General features: G+C 48.6%; 1 long non-coding RNA gene across 1 annotated transcript; it reads right to left on the bottom strand.

Moving 5' to 3' along the window:
* Positions 1–5198: 5198 nt before the first annotated feature.
* LOC135231693 (uncharacterized) lies at positions 5199–12710 on the bottom strand. The gene is made up of 3 exons (XR_010322444.1): positions 11631–12710; positions 11089–11246; positions 5199–6539 (listed from the first exon to the last, which is right to left on the bottom strand). It is a non-coding gene; the product is annotated as an uncharacterized LOC135231693 (long non-coding RNA).
* Positions 12711–13485: the final 775 nt, after the last annotated feature.

Genomic DNA, 13485 nt, shown 5'->3' with positions numbered 1-13485 from the left:
TCCGAAGAGCCCTAGTGGTGCAGAGCTTAGAGCACTTGGCTGCTAACCGAAAGGCCGGCGGTTCGAACCCACCAGACCATCTGTGGAAGAAGGTGTGGCACTCTGCTTCCGTAAAAATTTATAGCCTTGGAAACCTTACGGGACAGTTCTACCCTGTCATATAGGGTCACTATGAGTCCAAATAAACTCAACGATAATGGGTTTGGCTTGGGACCATGCCCCTTACCAGCCACATTCCAAAACATACCCAAAATGCCTACATCTTGCCTTAACCTGCCAGATGCCATGTCCCCATCACCACCACCCCCTTTCAAGGTCCCGCTGCCCAGGAAAGGACACCAGGGGCTGTGGGCTGGATGGGCTCACAGTATCCATTCCATGGGAAGCTTCTGTGGGAGGCTATGGGCTGGGGATTTTTCTCCCTGGTCTTAGTCCTCTTGGGAGAAAACCTGGACAAGGTGTAAAATTTGAGCTTCTCTTGGTATTTTCCATTACTTTTTTTCTCCAGTCTTTGGGAGCTGCTGTCCCTTCAGTCTGAGGCCACCAGCGAAGGCGGGAGAGGCTTATGTTCCTATAGACAGCCCGCAGTGTATCAGATCTGCACAATGGACCTGGAGAGAGGGGTCACTGGGACACCCTGCAGCGATGATGCAGGGACATCCTGAGTTCTTCAGGCACATCTAGAAACTGGTCACAGGAAGGCTCTTTCTGGCCTTTTCTCCTCTCCTCCCAGTGTGACCCCGCCCATTCTGGCTGGCTGGGTTGATGTCGGCTCCCTGAACCTGTTCTCATCTCGGGCTGCATGTGAAGCCCTCCCAGCCTTCCCAGTAGAGTGTACTGGACAGAGTGGGTTTTGGAAGCCAGACTGCTTGAGTTTGAATCCTACCCTATGTGACCTAGGAAAAGTTATTGAACATCTCTGTGCTTATTTCTTTATCTGTAAAATGGGAATGGTAATAATAGTACTTATGAGTCTGCGGTGGCTCAATGGTGGAATTGTCATCTTCCATGGGGGAGACCTGGGTTTGATTCCTGACCAATGTACTGGAGGCACAGCCACCACCCGTCTGTCAGTGGTGGTTTGCATGTGCCATGATGCTGAGCAGATTTCAGCAGAGCTTCCAGACTAAGACAGACTAGGAAGAAAGGCCTGGCAATCTACTTCCAAAAATCAGCCAATGAAAACAGTATGTATCACAACAGTCTGATCACATTGTACATGGGCTTACTGTGAGTCTGGAGCTGACTTAAGAGCAGCTAATAACAACAATAATAGTACTTACCACATGGCTGTGTGCATTAAATGAACACATGGGTAGTGCTCACAACAGTGCCTGGCTTAGAATGAGTGCTCCATGTCAGCTACAAGTATTATTAAAGTGTAGTTTTGTGCAAGAAGCATGGGCTTTACTCGAGTTTAAATCCCAGTCCCTCCACTAAGTTGGTCTGTGGCCTTAGGTGTCTCTCTTAACCCTATCAAGCCTCAGAGTCCTCATCTGGGTCCTCACTTGAATGGAGGTTGCAGGGCTAGCTTCACAGATGTGCGACCAGTGCAGTTACATGGGGCCCTGTGCTCAGACGGGCCCTGTGCGTGGTTTAATTTTCTGCTGTCATTCCCTTGAAATCCCTAATAATTTTTGAACAAGGGGCCTCACATTTTCATTTAGCGCTGGATGGTTGGGAGGATGCGAGGAGATGGTGTATAAAACATATCCAGCAGTGCCAGACACATGGCAGCTGTGCCCATCCCCTCCCCTCCCTGTGTCTCCTCTGAAGCCTCGACATCTGCTGTCTCCTCTAGAGCCCTCATCTGCCACTATTCTGCTCTGTGACATCTCTACACTGCCATTATGTAGTGCTCGTGATTTTATTTAACTCTGTTGGTTTTTTTCCTCTCCCCACCCAGGAAGTGTGCAAGCTCCAAGAGGAACACACAGCCTCTACACTTTTCTCTCCAGCTCCTGCCTTGCCCAGTGCTGGGCTGGGCCCCGGGTCCAGTTGCCACCCAGCTGATTCTGACTCGTGGTGACCCCATGTATGTCAGAGAAGAACTGTGCTTTACAGGGTTGTCAGTGGCTGACTTTTCAGAAGTAGATTGCCAGGCCTTTCTTCTGAGGCACTTCTGGGTGGACTTGAACCTTTAACCTGCCTCTCTCTTCCCTGGCAGTCGCTGCATTCTCTCTGGGTTCACCAGATTGCTTTGGGCCCGCAAGGGCATGAGGGGAGTTACTCCCCACGGGTGACACATGGAGCTGTTTTCAGTTTCTCTGGCTGGGGATTCTGGTCTCCGAGTGGGTTGATTTAAGCTATTTGCAGCTGTGGAACTGAGCGTATATTTTCTGTGTATTAGGTGGTTTCAAGGAAAAAAGATCAATTTTAATAGCCACAACGAAAACTGTAGAAACCTGCAACTGGTACCACAGTCCTAGTTTATGCCTGGGTTTATGGGCCACAAAGGCAAAGAGCCAGGGGACCCCGCTGAATACTGCCTCCCTGGAGTGGGAGGCAGGGTGTAGGGGAAAGAGGGCAAGGTGGAGAAGCGGAGAAGGGGAGGAGAGAGCTCATCAGAGCAGGTGGAAGCCCTCCCTGACAACAGCTCTCCAGCTCGTCCATCACATTCTGTGTAATAGCTGGTGAACCTTTAGGCGGGAGTCATTCTTTATTTTAAATTCATTTTTAATGGTAATTATTAACTATTTAATAGTTAATACATTCTCATGGCTGAAAATCCAAAAGGCACCAAAGGATATAGAGCAAAAAGTCTCCCTCCACCATTATTCCTTCTGGAAACAACCAGGTTATCAGTTTCTTGTGTCCTTCTGGAAGTAGTTTGTTTCTATTCAAGACAAAATAAGTATATATTTATGTCACGTGCTTGTATATTTCTATTCATATATTTCCCGCATTTTCATACAAATGGTTGCATACCATGCCCAGTGTTCTGCACTTTGCTTTTTCACTTAACAATGTGTCTTGGAGACCAGTTTCTTATCCATAGAGTTTGTTTTTTTACAGCTGCGGAGTATTCTGTGACAGAGAAGCCCCATCATTTATTTAGCCAGTCCCCCGTTGATAGATATGTAGGCTGCTTCCATTCTTTAAAGGCGTGAGTCTTTGATAAATCCTCTTCTCCCTCACCCCAGTAATGACAGTGCTTGTTTAAAGGAACAAATGGTATCGTCCACTTCCTGTCTATGCAGCCATTCAGCTTTCCTTACCCACCGTCTGCTACAGCTTCAACTGATTTCCGGTTAAATTTCTTGAAGACTCAGACCCTCTTCCTTCCCTCATTCTTCTCTTGTACGCTTCTTCCCACTCTTCCAGAAGCCTCCAGGAGTCAACTTTGACGCCTCCATCTCCCTCAACTCCCATATCCAGTACATTAATTTTACCTCCACATCACACCACTGTACACCCACCTCCCTCCTTCCCCACCGCCCCTTCCTGCACCCAAGGCTCCATGGTGTTGGGTTTGGACCTTTGCAGTAATCTCTGCATGGCTCTCCTGCCGATGGAAACCAGATTAGGCCACCAAGGAGCCCTTCAGTGACTGCCTGGCACTCAGGAGATAAAATCCCAAACCCTCACCACCACCCTGCCCCGCCCCTGGCCACTCTCACCCTGCTCATTATCTTCCAACCACACATTGGGCTCTTTCCTCTCTAGCGACATTTTCACACACTGTGCCTTCTGCCTGGAGTGCCATCCCCATCCCAGACACCCTCCTTCGCCTCCCGAACTTCCATTCCTTTGTAGTCTCGGCTTACGTGGTAGTTTTTTAGAGTGGCCTGCCCTGGCCACCCATCAAAAACCAGTCACCCACATCTCCGACCAGCGCCTGATCTCTAAAATCTACATGATTCTGTCAAAACTCAACCACAAAAAGACAAACAACCCAATCAAGAAGTGGGCAAAGGATATGAACACACATTTCACTAAAGAAGATATTCAGGCAGCCAACAGATACATGAGAAAATGCTCTCGATCATTAGCCATTAGAGAAATGCAAATTAAAACTACGATGAGATTCCATCTCACACCAGCAAGGCTGGCATTAATCCAAAAAACACAAAATAATAAATGTTGGAGAGGCTGCGGAGAGATTGGAACTCTCATACACTGCTGGTGGGAATGTAAAATGGTACAACCACTTTGGAAATCCATCTGGCGTTATCTTAAACAGTTAGAAATAGAACTACCACACAACCCAGAAATCCCACTCCTAGGAATATACCCTAGAGATACAAGAGCCTTCATACAAACAGATATATGCACACCCATGTTTATTACAGCTCTGTTTACAATAGCAAAAAGTTGGAAGCAACCAAGGTGTCCATCTACGGATGAATGGGTAAATAAATTGTGGTATATTCACACAATGGAATACTACGCATCGATAAAGAACAGTGACGAATCTCTGAAACATTTCATAACATGGAGGAACCTGGAAGGCATTATGCTGAGCGAAATGAGTCAGAGGCAAAAGGACAAGTATTGTATAAGACCACTATTATAGGATCGTGAGAAATAGTAAACCTGAGAAGAACACATACTTTTGTGGTTATGAGGGGGGGAGGGAGGGAGGGTGGGAGAGGGTTTTTTATTGATTAATCAGTAGATAAGAACTGCTTTAGGTGAAGGGAAAGACAACACTCAATACATGGAAGGTCAGCTCAATTGGACTGGACCAAAAGCAAAGAAGTTTCCGGGATAAAATGAATGCTTCAGAGGTCAGCGGAGCAAGTGCAGGGGTCTGGGGAACATGGTTTGCGGGGACTTCTAAGTCAATTGGCAAAATAATTCTATTATGAAATCATTCTGCATCCCACTTTGAAATGTGGCGTCTGGGGTCTTAAATGCTAACAAGCGGCCATCTAAGATGCAGCAATTGGTCTCAACCCACCTGGAGCAAAGGAAAAGGAAGAACACCAAGGCCACACAACAACTAAGAGCCCAAGAGACAGAAAGGGCTACATGAACCAGAGACCTACATCATCCTGAGACCAGAAGAACTAGTTGGTGCCCGGCCACAATCGATGACTGCCCTGACAGGGAGCACAGCAGAGGACCCCTGAGGGAGCAGGAGATCAGTGGGATACAGACCCCAAATTCTCATAAAAAGACCAAACTTAATGGTCTGACTGAGACTGGAGGAATCCCGGCGGCCATGCTCCCCAGACCTTCAGTTGACACAGGACAGGAACCATCCCCGAAGACAACTCATCAGAAATGAAAGGGACTGGTTAGCAGGTGGGAGAGAGACGCTGATGAAGAGTGAGCTAATGATATCAGGTGGACACTTGAGATTGTGTTGGCAACTCTTGTCTGGAGGGGGGATGGGAGGATAGAGAGAGAGGGAAGCTGGCAAAATTGTCAAGAAAGGAGAGACTGAAAGGGCTGACTCAAGAGGGGGAGAGCAAGTGGGAGTAGGGAGTGAGATGTATGTAAACTTATATGTGACAGACTGGATTTGTAAACGTTCACTTGAAGCTTAATAAAAGTTATTAAAAAAAAAAAAAAAAAAAGTCACCCATCCAAGTGCTCTGCCACGTCTTGTTCGTTTTCTTACATCAGTCATCACTATATGTAGTTACGTATTTGCTTGTGCATTTGTTTAATGTCTCTTTTCCCCACTAGAATGTAAACCACCTGAGGGCAAAGATGCGTGGGTCTTAAGACCTACTCTGACCCTGGTCCTTAGTGTACAGCCAGATCAGTGTTTATCAGATGAATAATACTTCTTAGCACTTGTTTTGTGCCAGGCCCTGTGCTCAGTGCTAGGCATTCAGAGTTGCATAGGATCCCGTGGAGTGCCCAAACAGAAAACAAAGGGATGGCCTATAACCCTGGTAATATACCCCAATAAAAATAAGGAAGTGTTAACTCTACCCCAGAGGAAGGATGAGGGCATTTCACCAGTAAGGAAGAAGGGAAGGGGCATTCCAGGCAAAAGGCAGGGCATGAGCAAAGGTCCAGAGACACGGAAGCTCATGGAGCGTTTAGGAGAGAGGGTGTAGACTCAACGAATCTGAAACAGAGTAGGTGGTAAGATGGGACGGGGTGAGCTAGAAAATTTAATTGAGGCCCTACCGTAATAGTTTGAATAGTTTGAATATTTTTGTTGTTTTCTATTTCTTTGCATCCCTATCCCTTCTCTTGGTACTGGTGGAAGTTCAATGAAAGATATTAGATATAAACAGATAATGGTAGATGTTACATCCGCTTTGCAGAAGGGGAAACCAAAGCTCCTAGTTTCAAAAATGACTTGCCTTGTGCCCTCTTATTCTCTTCTGTCATATTTACTGAAAGTGACTTGTATTAGTCAGAGTATGTTAAGCTGCTGTAACAAAGAGACTCCCATCCCCCAAATCCAGTCCTTAAAGAACAAAGAAATGTATTCCTCCTTTCTGTAATAGCTCTGAGAGGGTGGCTATGCCTCACATTGTCATTTGGAGACTCAGGTTCCTTCCATCTTCTTTCTCTTTCATTCCCTTGGGTGTTGTGATCATCTTCGTGAGTGAAGCCAGGTGTCAGCTTGGCTGTAGACAGGGGAAAGGGGAAAGACAGCATGGAGGAGGAGGGCCCATGGTCTTAAAAGCTCTGGCCCAGATAGGGTGTATGACACTTTTACCAACATCGCATTGGCAAGGACTTGACTTTATCGCAAGGGAGGCTGGGGAGTGTAGTCTAGCTGAGCAACCAGGTGCCCACCTACAGTTCTACCACTCTGGAGGAAGGCAAGAGTGGACTTCAGTGGATGACCAGCAGTCTCTGTCATACTGTTGCTGAAAAGGCTACTGTAGCAACCTCTAGTTCACCACATTGGAAGAGCGGGTGGCTGGATGCTTGGCTGGTGGGTGAGACCAGGTCCTCCATGCTTTCATCACCCAGGGAGTGGAGCCATGAGCTCTATTCCCTCCCCCAGCTGCCGGGGAGAAGATCTTGGGGCTCCCCTGACCGCAGTCTACCACTTTCTCTGAATGGTATGCTCAGTGGTTGGGCCTCTCCTCAGCCCCTCTCGGGCCTTTCCTTCCTGGCTGGTGTGACTCTGAGCCAGACCTGGATCTTGGCCCTGCTGCTGAGTAAAGAGCCTTGTTCAACAAATAAGCATCGGGGTCCACATTCTAGTGGCTCATATGGATTTAGGTAAAAGGAGAAACTCTTTTTAAGACACATAAAGTAGCCATTAATTACAAATCATCATCATCCAGTGATTCACACAGGCTCCAAAGGCTCTACCTGCCAATATTATATTAGCCCAGGAGGGGGTCACTGTATGTATCTGAAAGTAATAAAACCACATAAAAAAAATCTGCAATATAAATCCAAATTGGTCTTTTATTTGGAAGTTATTTGAAATAACTTACTGAATACCTGGAGTCCCTGGATAGTGCAAGTAGTTAACACACTCTACTGCTAACTGAAAGGCTAGGGGTTCGAGTCCACCCAGAGGTGCCTCGGAAGAAAGGCCTGGCAATCTGCTTCCAAAAATCAGCCATTGAAAGCTCTGTGGAGCATAGCTCTACTCTGACACACAGGGAGTCACCATGAGTCGGAACTGATTCCGCGGCAACTGGTTTGGGTTACTGAATACCTACAAAGCAATGTACAGTTTTTCTTAATCCTCCCAGCACCCCTGGTTTATCTCTATTCCTGTTTCAGTTGAGGTGATGGAGGCAGAGGAGGGCAAGTACACACAGCTAGAGAATCATTCTTGTTGGCACTCTGCTCTTGCAGAGAACAGGGCACCCCTGCCCTCTGGGGATGGCTCTCCTACAGACCTTAGGACTCCCCATTGCTGGGAGCCACTGGCCACCTTCCTCCTCCCTGAGAAAAGCCAGTGGACCCTGCTGCCCCACGCACATGCTGTTAAAGAGGGCGCTGCTCCCGTTGGGCTCCCCTCCACCTCCACTGCCACCACCTGGCCTGTCAGTCTCAAGCCTTCTTGTGGGTCCACGGCTACAGCCTTCTTCCTCATCTCTCTGCCCTCTCTTGCTTCTTCCACTCCATCTGCTTCAAGGAGCCCCTGATCTTTCTAAAATGTTAGCAAATCTGATAATGTCACCTTCTACCTGAAACCTTTCCTGTTCCCGTTACCTGCAGAGTAAAGCCACCACCTGGCACCTGACGCCCTGCATGATCTGGCTTTGTCTCCTTTCCAGGCTTTCACCATTACCCTCTCTGTGCCACCGCGCCCCTCCGCCCCCCACTCCAGAGGAGGCTTCATAGCCCCAGTCCTCCTCAGCTGCTTATAAACAAAAAGGGAGGGGGCGGAGGGCAGGTCTCTGGACAAATACATTTGGAAAATTCTCTATTGTCTATGTCTTCTGGGAAATTCACGATACATATTAGTAAAAACAGACAAACAAAAAACCAAACCCATTGCCTTTGAATTAATTCTGACTTATAGTGATCCTATAGGACAGAGTAGAACTGCCCCATTGGGTTTCCGAGGCTGTAATCTTTACAGAAGCAGACTGCCACATCTTTCTCTTGTGAAGCAGCTGGTGAGTTCAAATCACCGACCTTTCGGTTAGCAGCCGAGCGCTTAACCACTGCACCACCAGGGCTCCTGACACATTAGTAAAGGCTCTGAGAAATCCTGCAGAGAAACCTAGCTTTTTTTCTACTTGTTGTTCCCCATACTTGTTTGACCACAGAGGAAATAGGAGCCCATGGTAATGGCCAGATGAGGCCCCTCCCCGCCATACTTGGCCACTTCCACACCTTTGTTTCTGTTCTTCTCCCGGCCAGAGCACCCTCTTCCACCAGTGTTTCAAAGGCCCAACTCAAAAACTACATTCTCCACGAAACTTTCCTAATTTCACTTCAGTGGAAGTACTCTCCTCAACCCTCGGCATTCGACTGGGCCTCTCCCTGACCTGGTCCCTGGGTGACACAAACAATTTGAGCTTGTTTACTAACCCAAAGTTTGGCGGTTCATATCCGCCATGGAATAAAGTTCTGGACCTGCTTCTGTAAAGATTACAGCCAAGAAACCCCTATGGAGGAGTTCTACCCTGTAACACGTGGGGTCGCCAGGAGTCGGAATCAACTCTACAGCAATGGGTTTTCTCCCTGACCTTAAAATTGTAAAGCCAGCCAGGACGGGCAGCCATGTGTGGTCTTTTTCTGCCTTTCCCTGAACCCAGATTTCTTTTTCTTTTTTTATTTTAAAAAATACAAATTTTTATAAGTTGTTTCACTCATCAGGTATGTGGAGAAATAGCATTTTCTATTTTATTTCTGCTTTAAACAAGATTAGAAAAAGGAATGGGAAACGATAACGTTTGAAGCCTTGGCACTTCAGAAGCTCAACTGTAACGCACAAAGAGGGAGTTTTCAATGACACTAGTTTCCAGTGAGGCAGGTCGCATGAACTTGGGAACCACAGACAGAGGAGGATAGAAGACAAACTTCATCTGTCATTCAGTTTTACATGGAATTAACCCAAAAAAGTGTTGCTGTTTAAAATATAGCCCATATCTATAACTTCAGAATCAGTTTCCTCGCTACATAAGGAAACAAGGATTGTAAATACATCTAAATTCATAGGCAGAAACAGACTCTATTCATTATTATTATTATTTTGCACTGTAAAGTAGACAGTGTTATAAAGTGTGACCTGCATGGTTCATACTTTCATTTTTTTTTTTTTAATTTACTAAGGTAATATTGGAAACCCTGGTGGCATAGTGTTTAAGTGCTACAGCTGCTAACCAAAGTCAGCAGTTCGAATCCACCAGGCGCTCCTTGGAAACTCTATGGTGGACCCAGATTTCTTAAGTGTGGAACCGAATTTCAGTCCATTTTCCTAACTCATGAATGGTCTTTTCCTATCTCATGTTCGTGTACAGCCTGGCACATTAGATTCGTTGAGCAAATGAATGAAGAGCTGGAAAAGGAGACCCAACCTGTGACAGGCTAAGACTCCACTTTCGTCAGCCTAACCCCACTCTGTTCCCCAGGGCAACCACCGCAGAGGGTCAGCTCCAAGCCCCGGTGGCCTGGCCTGGCTCTCCGGGCATGACGGGCAACCCAAGAAGCTTCCCCGGCAGCTTGGAAGCAGGCAGTGGGGACTCCACTTGGCACCCTGACAGGTTCTGCATGTCCAAGTCTGGGTGTCCCCTGGAGAAGCATGTCATCTGTCATCTGCAGAAGAGCAGGGACATGCAGGCCCAGGCAGGGGCTTACAGGTTTGTCACAGGCTGCCTCTCTCCTTTCCCTAGCTGGGAAGCTGCTGAATTTTTTTCGAGGGGCAGAAAGAAAGCGTCACGGGGGCCACAGGCATGTGCCAGACCCAGATCTCAAAGTCTGGGTGGGAGTAGGGGGGCTCGGGGGGCAGTGGGCATGAAAGAGGTGGGCAGGGGCAGAGTTCATGTGAACTGGGGGAGCCCTGCCCTGCTGGTGTCATGGTTGGCACAAAAGACTAACATGTTCAGGTGCTAACCAAAAGATTGGCTGTTCAGGTCCATCCAGAGGCACCTTGGAAGAAAGGCCTGGAGGTCTACTTCTGAAATATCAGCCATTGGAAGCACAGTTCTACTCTGACACACCTGGGGTCACCATGAGCCAGAATTGACTCAATGGCAACTGGGGGCTGTCCTGCCTGAAAGGGTACCCCTGCTAAGCTTCAGCTGATGAATCAAACCCAAGCCCACTGCCACTGAGTCGATTCCAACTCATAGCGACCCTATAGGACAGAGTAGAACTGCCCCATAGAGTTTCCAAGGAGTGCCTGGTGGATTCAAACTACCGATCTTTTGATTAGCAGCTGTAGCACTTAACCACTAAGCCACTGGTGGAAATCAGAGCCCAGCAAAGCCAGATCTTCTGATTTGTACGTGAATCTCTTGATTTTGAAAAATTGGTTTCAAGAAATTTTAATGTTCTGAAAGGCAAATAAAGCCAGGCTGCTGGCCTGATCTATCCATGGGCTGCTAGTTTGACTTTTGAGTCAGATTACCATCTAGCCCAAGCTAAGGGTACAGTTCAAGGCTTTGTGGGAGATGTAGCATATCTATCATGTGGTAACAGACATTTCAGAGTCTTTGTTGGGTAGATGAATATAGAATGAAAGCCACATACCTGTCATGGGCTAAATAAGCTATGCCCAACAGCGCACATATCAGAGTCTTGTTCTACGAGAACATCAGAGGGAGGGGCAGGTTGCTGACGCTGCAGCCGGTGGTAGGTGCACGCAGCAGCCACAGGTTAGAAACAGGAACTGCAGCTCTACTTTGGGGCTAGAATTAGAGCCACATGCTAAGTGCTGTTCTGTTACATGATGAATCAGAGAAGAGTCATGTGTTGGGTCACGGGTCACATGTTCTTGTCGGTGACTTGTCTGGGCCCAGCCCCTCCTCTGAGAACCCTGCTTCCCTCCCCCAGGGATGACAACGTCTCCCTCTCAGGGCCTGTCCAGTTGGCACCAAAGAAGCCCCCACCTTCCACCTCTAACCCCTAGCCCTGGAAATAGGAGCCCTCAAGAGCATAGGAAACAGGGGCTCCTTCAACTGGGGTCTGCTGCCTGGGTCCCAGCCCTCACACCCCCCTCCCATGCTCAGCCCCCACCTTACCTTGTCCCTACCTCGCCTGTCCACTGGCCCCCTGGCTGCAGTCACACTCACCTGAGTCATACTTCCTGGAGAAAATGCCTGATGAAGTGAGCTCCAGGAGCCAGCCAGGGAAGGCCAAGACAGGCCTGCTGCTATTACAAATTACACTTCTTCGGGGAGCGTGGGTTGCTGCCTGCCAGGGCTGCCATGCCGGTTGGCTCTGTCATTCGTCTCCTCCCCTTCCTGTGACACTGCCCCAGCAGGGCCTGACTCGGCCTCAGCTGCTGTCTCGGCCTCAGCTGCTGACCAGTGGGACAGAGTGGATGGGTGACATGCCCCTCACCCTGGAAACCCCTAATTCTGTACTTGGAGACCCTATATAGAGAGAGCCTGCGGCCGTAAAAAATAGCTAGTGAAGGGCCCTGGCTCTGCCACTCGCTAGCTTTGTGATCCTGAGCAAATTGCTTAACCTCTCTGTGCCTCAGTGTATTTCTCTGTAAAATGGAGGTGGGCTTGTTTGATGGTGAGAAGAGAGCACTCTGTCACCATGCCCAGGACAGGCACACAGTGGGCTCAATACATGTTCCCTTCTGTCCTTTTTGGCTACCTGCAGGCCAGCACAGCAGGGAGGAGATGAGGGCGGAGGATAGAGGACAACGGTTTGGGAAAGACTCTGGTTCTCACTCTCTCTGTCTCTGTCTTTCCCTCCTTCTTCCCTTTCCTCAGAGCAACAGAATGTTCCCATCTCTCAAAGTGGACACGGGCACAGTAAGCTACTTTTTGACCTGTCTGTGAAAGGGGAACTCTGGAGGGCAGCTTCCTTTAGCAGGCTCACACGTCAGCCCTCCTCCTTCCCTCCTCCCCACCCTTGGGTTCAGACCAAGGCTCCGTCCTCACCTGATTGCCTTTGCACTGAACCTGCCAGTGAGCCAGATTTCCATGTGGTGAAGGAATAAACATGACTGGAAACAGCAGAAGCCAAGGAGTCAGCCCTGCTTTGGCCTGCTGAGGGGCATTGGACACATTTTGTGGCCTGCCTGAGCCTCGTTTTACTCATCTTTGAAACAGAAATAATGCCCCTGGCAGGATTGTTAGGAGAATGAAATGAAGTAGCATCCCTAACGCTCCAAGTCCAGGGGTCTTTTGTCCTGGTTTTTCGCCCCAATAAAATGCTTTGCATCACTTTGTGCAAAGCACAGAGGGAACCTCGAGCCAGGTGGCCAGCCAGCAGCCTCCTGGCATCACTGGCCACTCATCAGCATCGTCGCCTTTAACAGAGCTTAGTCCTTCTGTGGGGTGGGCCCTGGTCTGTGAGCAGCTGGCCCTTCTCTCCCCTCCTGGCCTGTCGCCAGGCCCACACAATGACACAGTTTGCACTGATTTTCTCACCCACACCCACGCCCTCCCTGCCTGTCCTCTCTGCGGGGGACCCGCAGTGTCAGAAGGAAAGAAAGATCGAGCTAGCCAGATGTTAAAGTAGTGTCCCTTTTAACACGTTCAGCCCTTTGGGGTGTTTGATCTGCGGCTTAACAAGTTCAGTGATTTTTCTCAAGAGTCAAAGAGAGATTCCGACAGAGAAAGAAGGACGGAGACAAAGAATGAGAGAGACAATCAGAGAAAATAAGCTGGAGACTCAAAGGAAGATAGAAAGACAAAGCAAGGGAGAGAGAGACAGTTGAGACACAGAAGAAGAGAGACTCAGAACAGGGACTGCCTGCTCTCTGGCAGCCACCTCTTGCCCCACCTGTAACCCTGACTCCAGCCCCAACTGACTGACAGCCTTGCAGCCACTCTGAGTTTGATTGTGCCCTCCCCCCCGGAGGTGACAGCCTCCCACCCAGTGTGACAGGGCATCTGCTTAAGATTCAGGGGCCTCTGACGTGGAGGCTGTGTCTCTCGAAAGCTGGGACGATGAACCTTGTGGCCT

The sequence above is a fragment of the Loxodonta africana genome, chromosome 7 (genome assembly GCF_030014295.1).
Source record: "Loxodonta africana isolate mLoxAfr1 chromosome 7, mLoxAfr1.hap2, whole genome shotgun sequence".
NCBI classification, from domain to species: domain Eukaryota; kingdom Metazoa; phylum Chordata; class Mammalia; order Proboscidea; family Elephantidae; genus Loxodonta; species Loxodonta africana.
The sequence above is the reverse complement of the archived record's forward strand: the minus strand, read 5'-3'. Positions and strand labels throughout refer to the sequence as shown.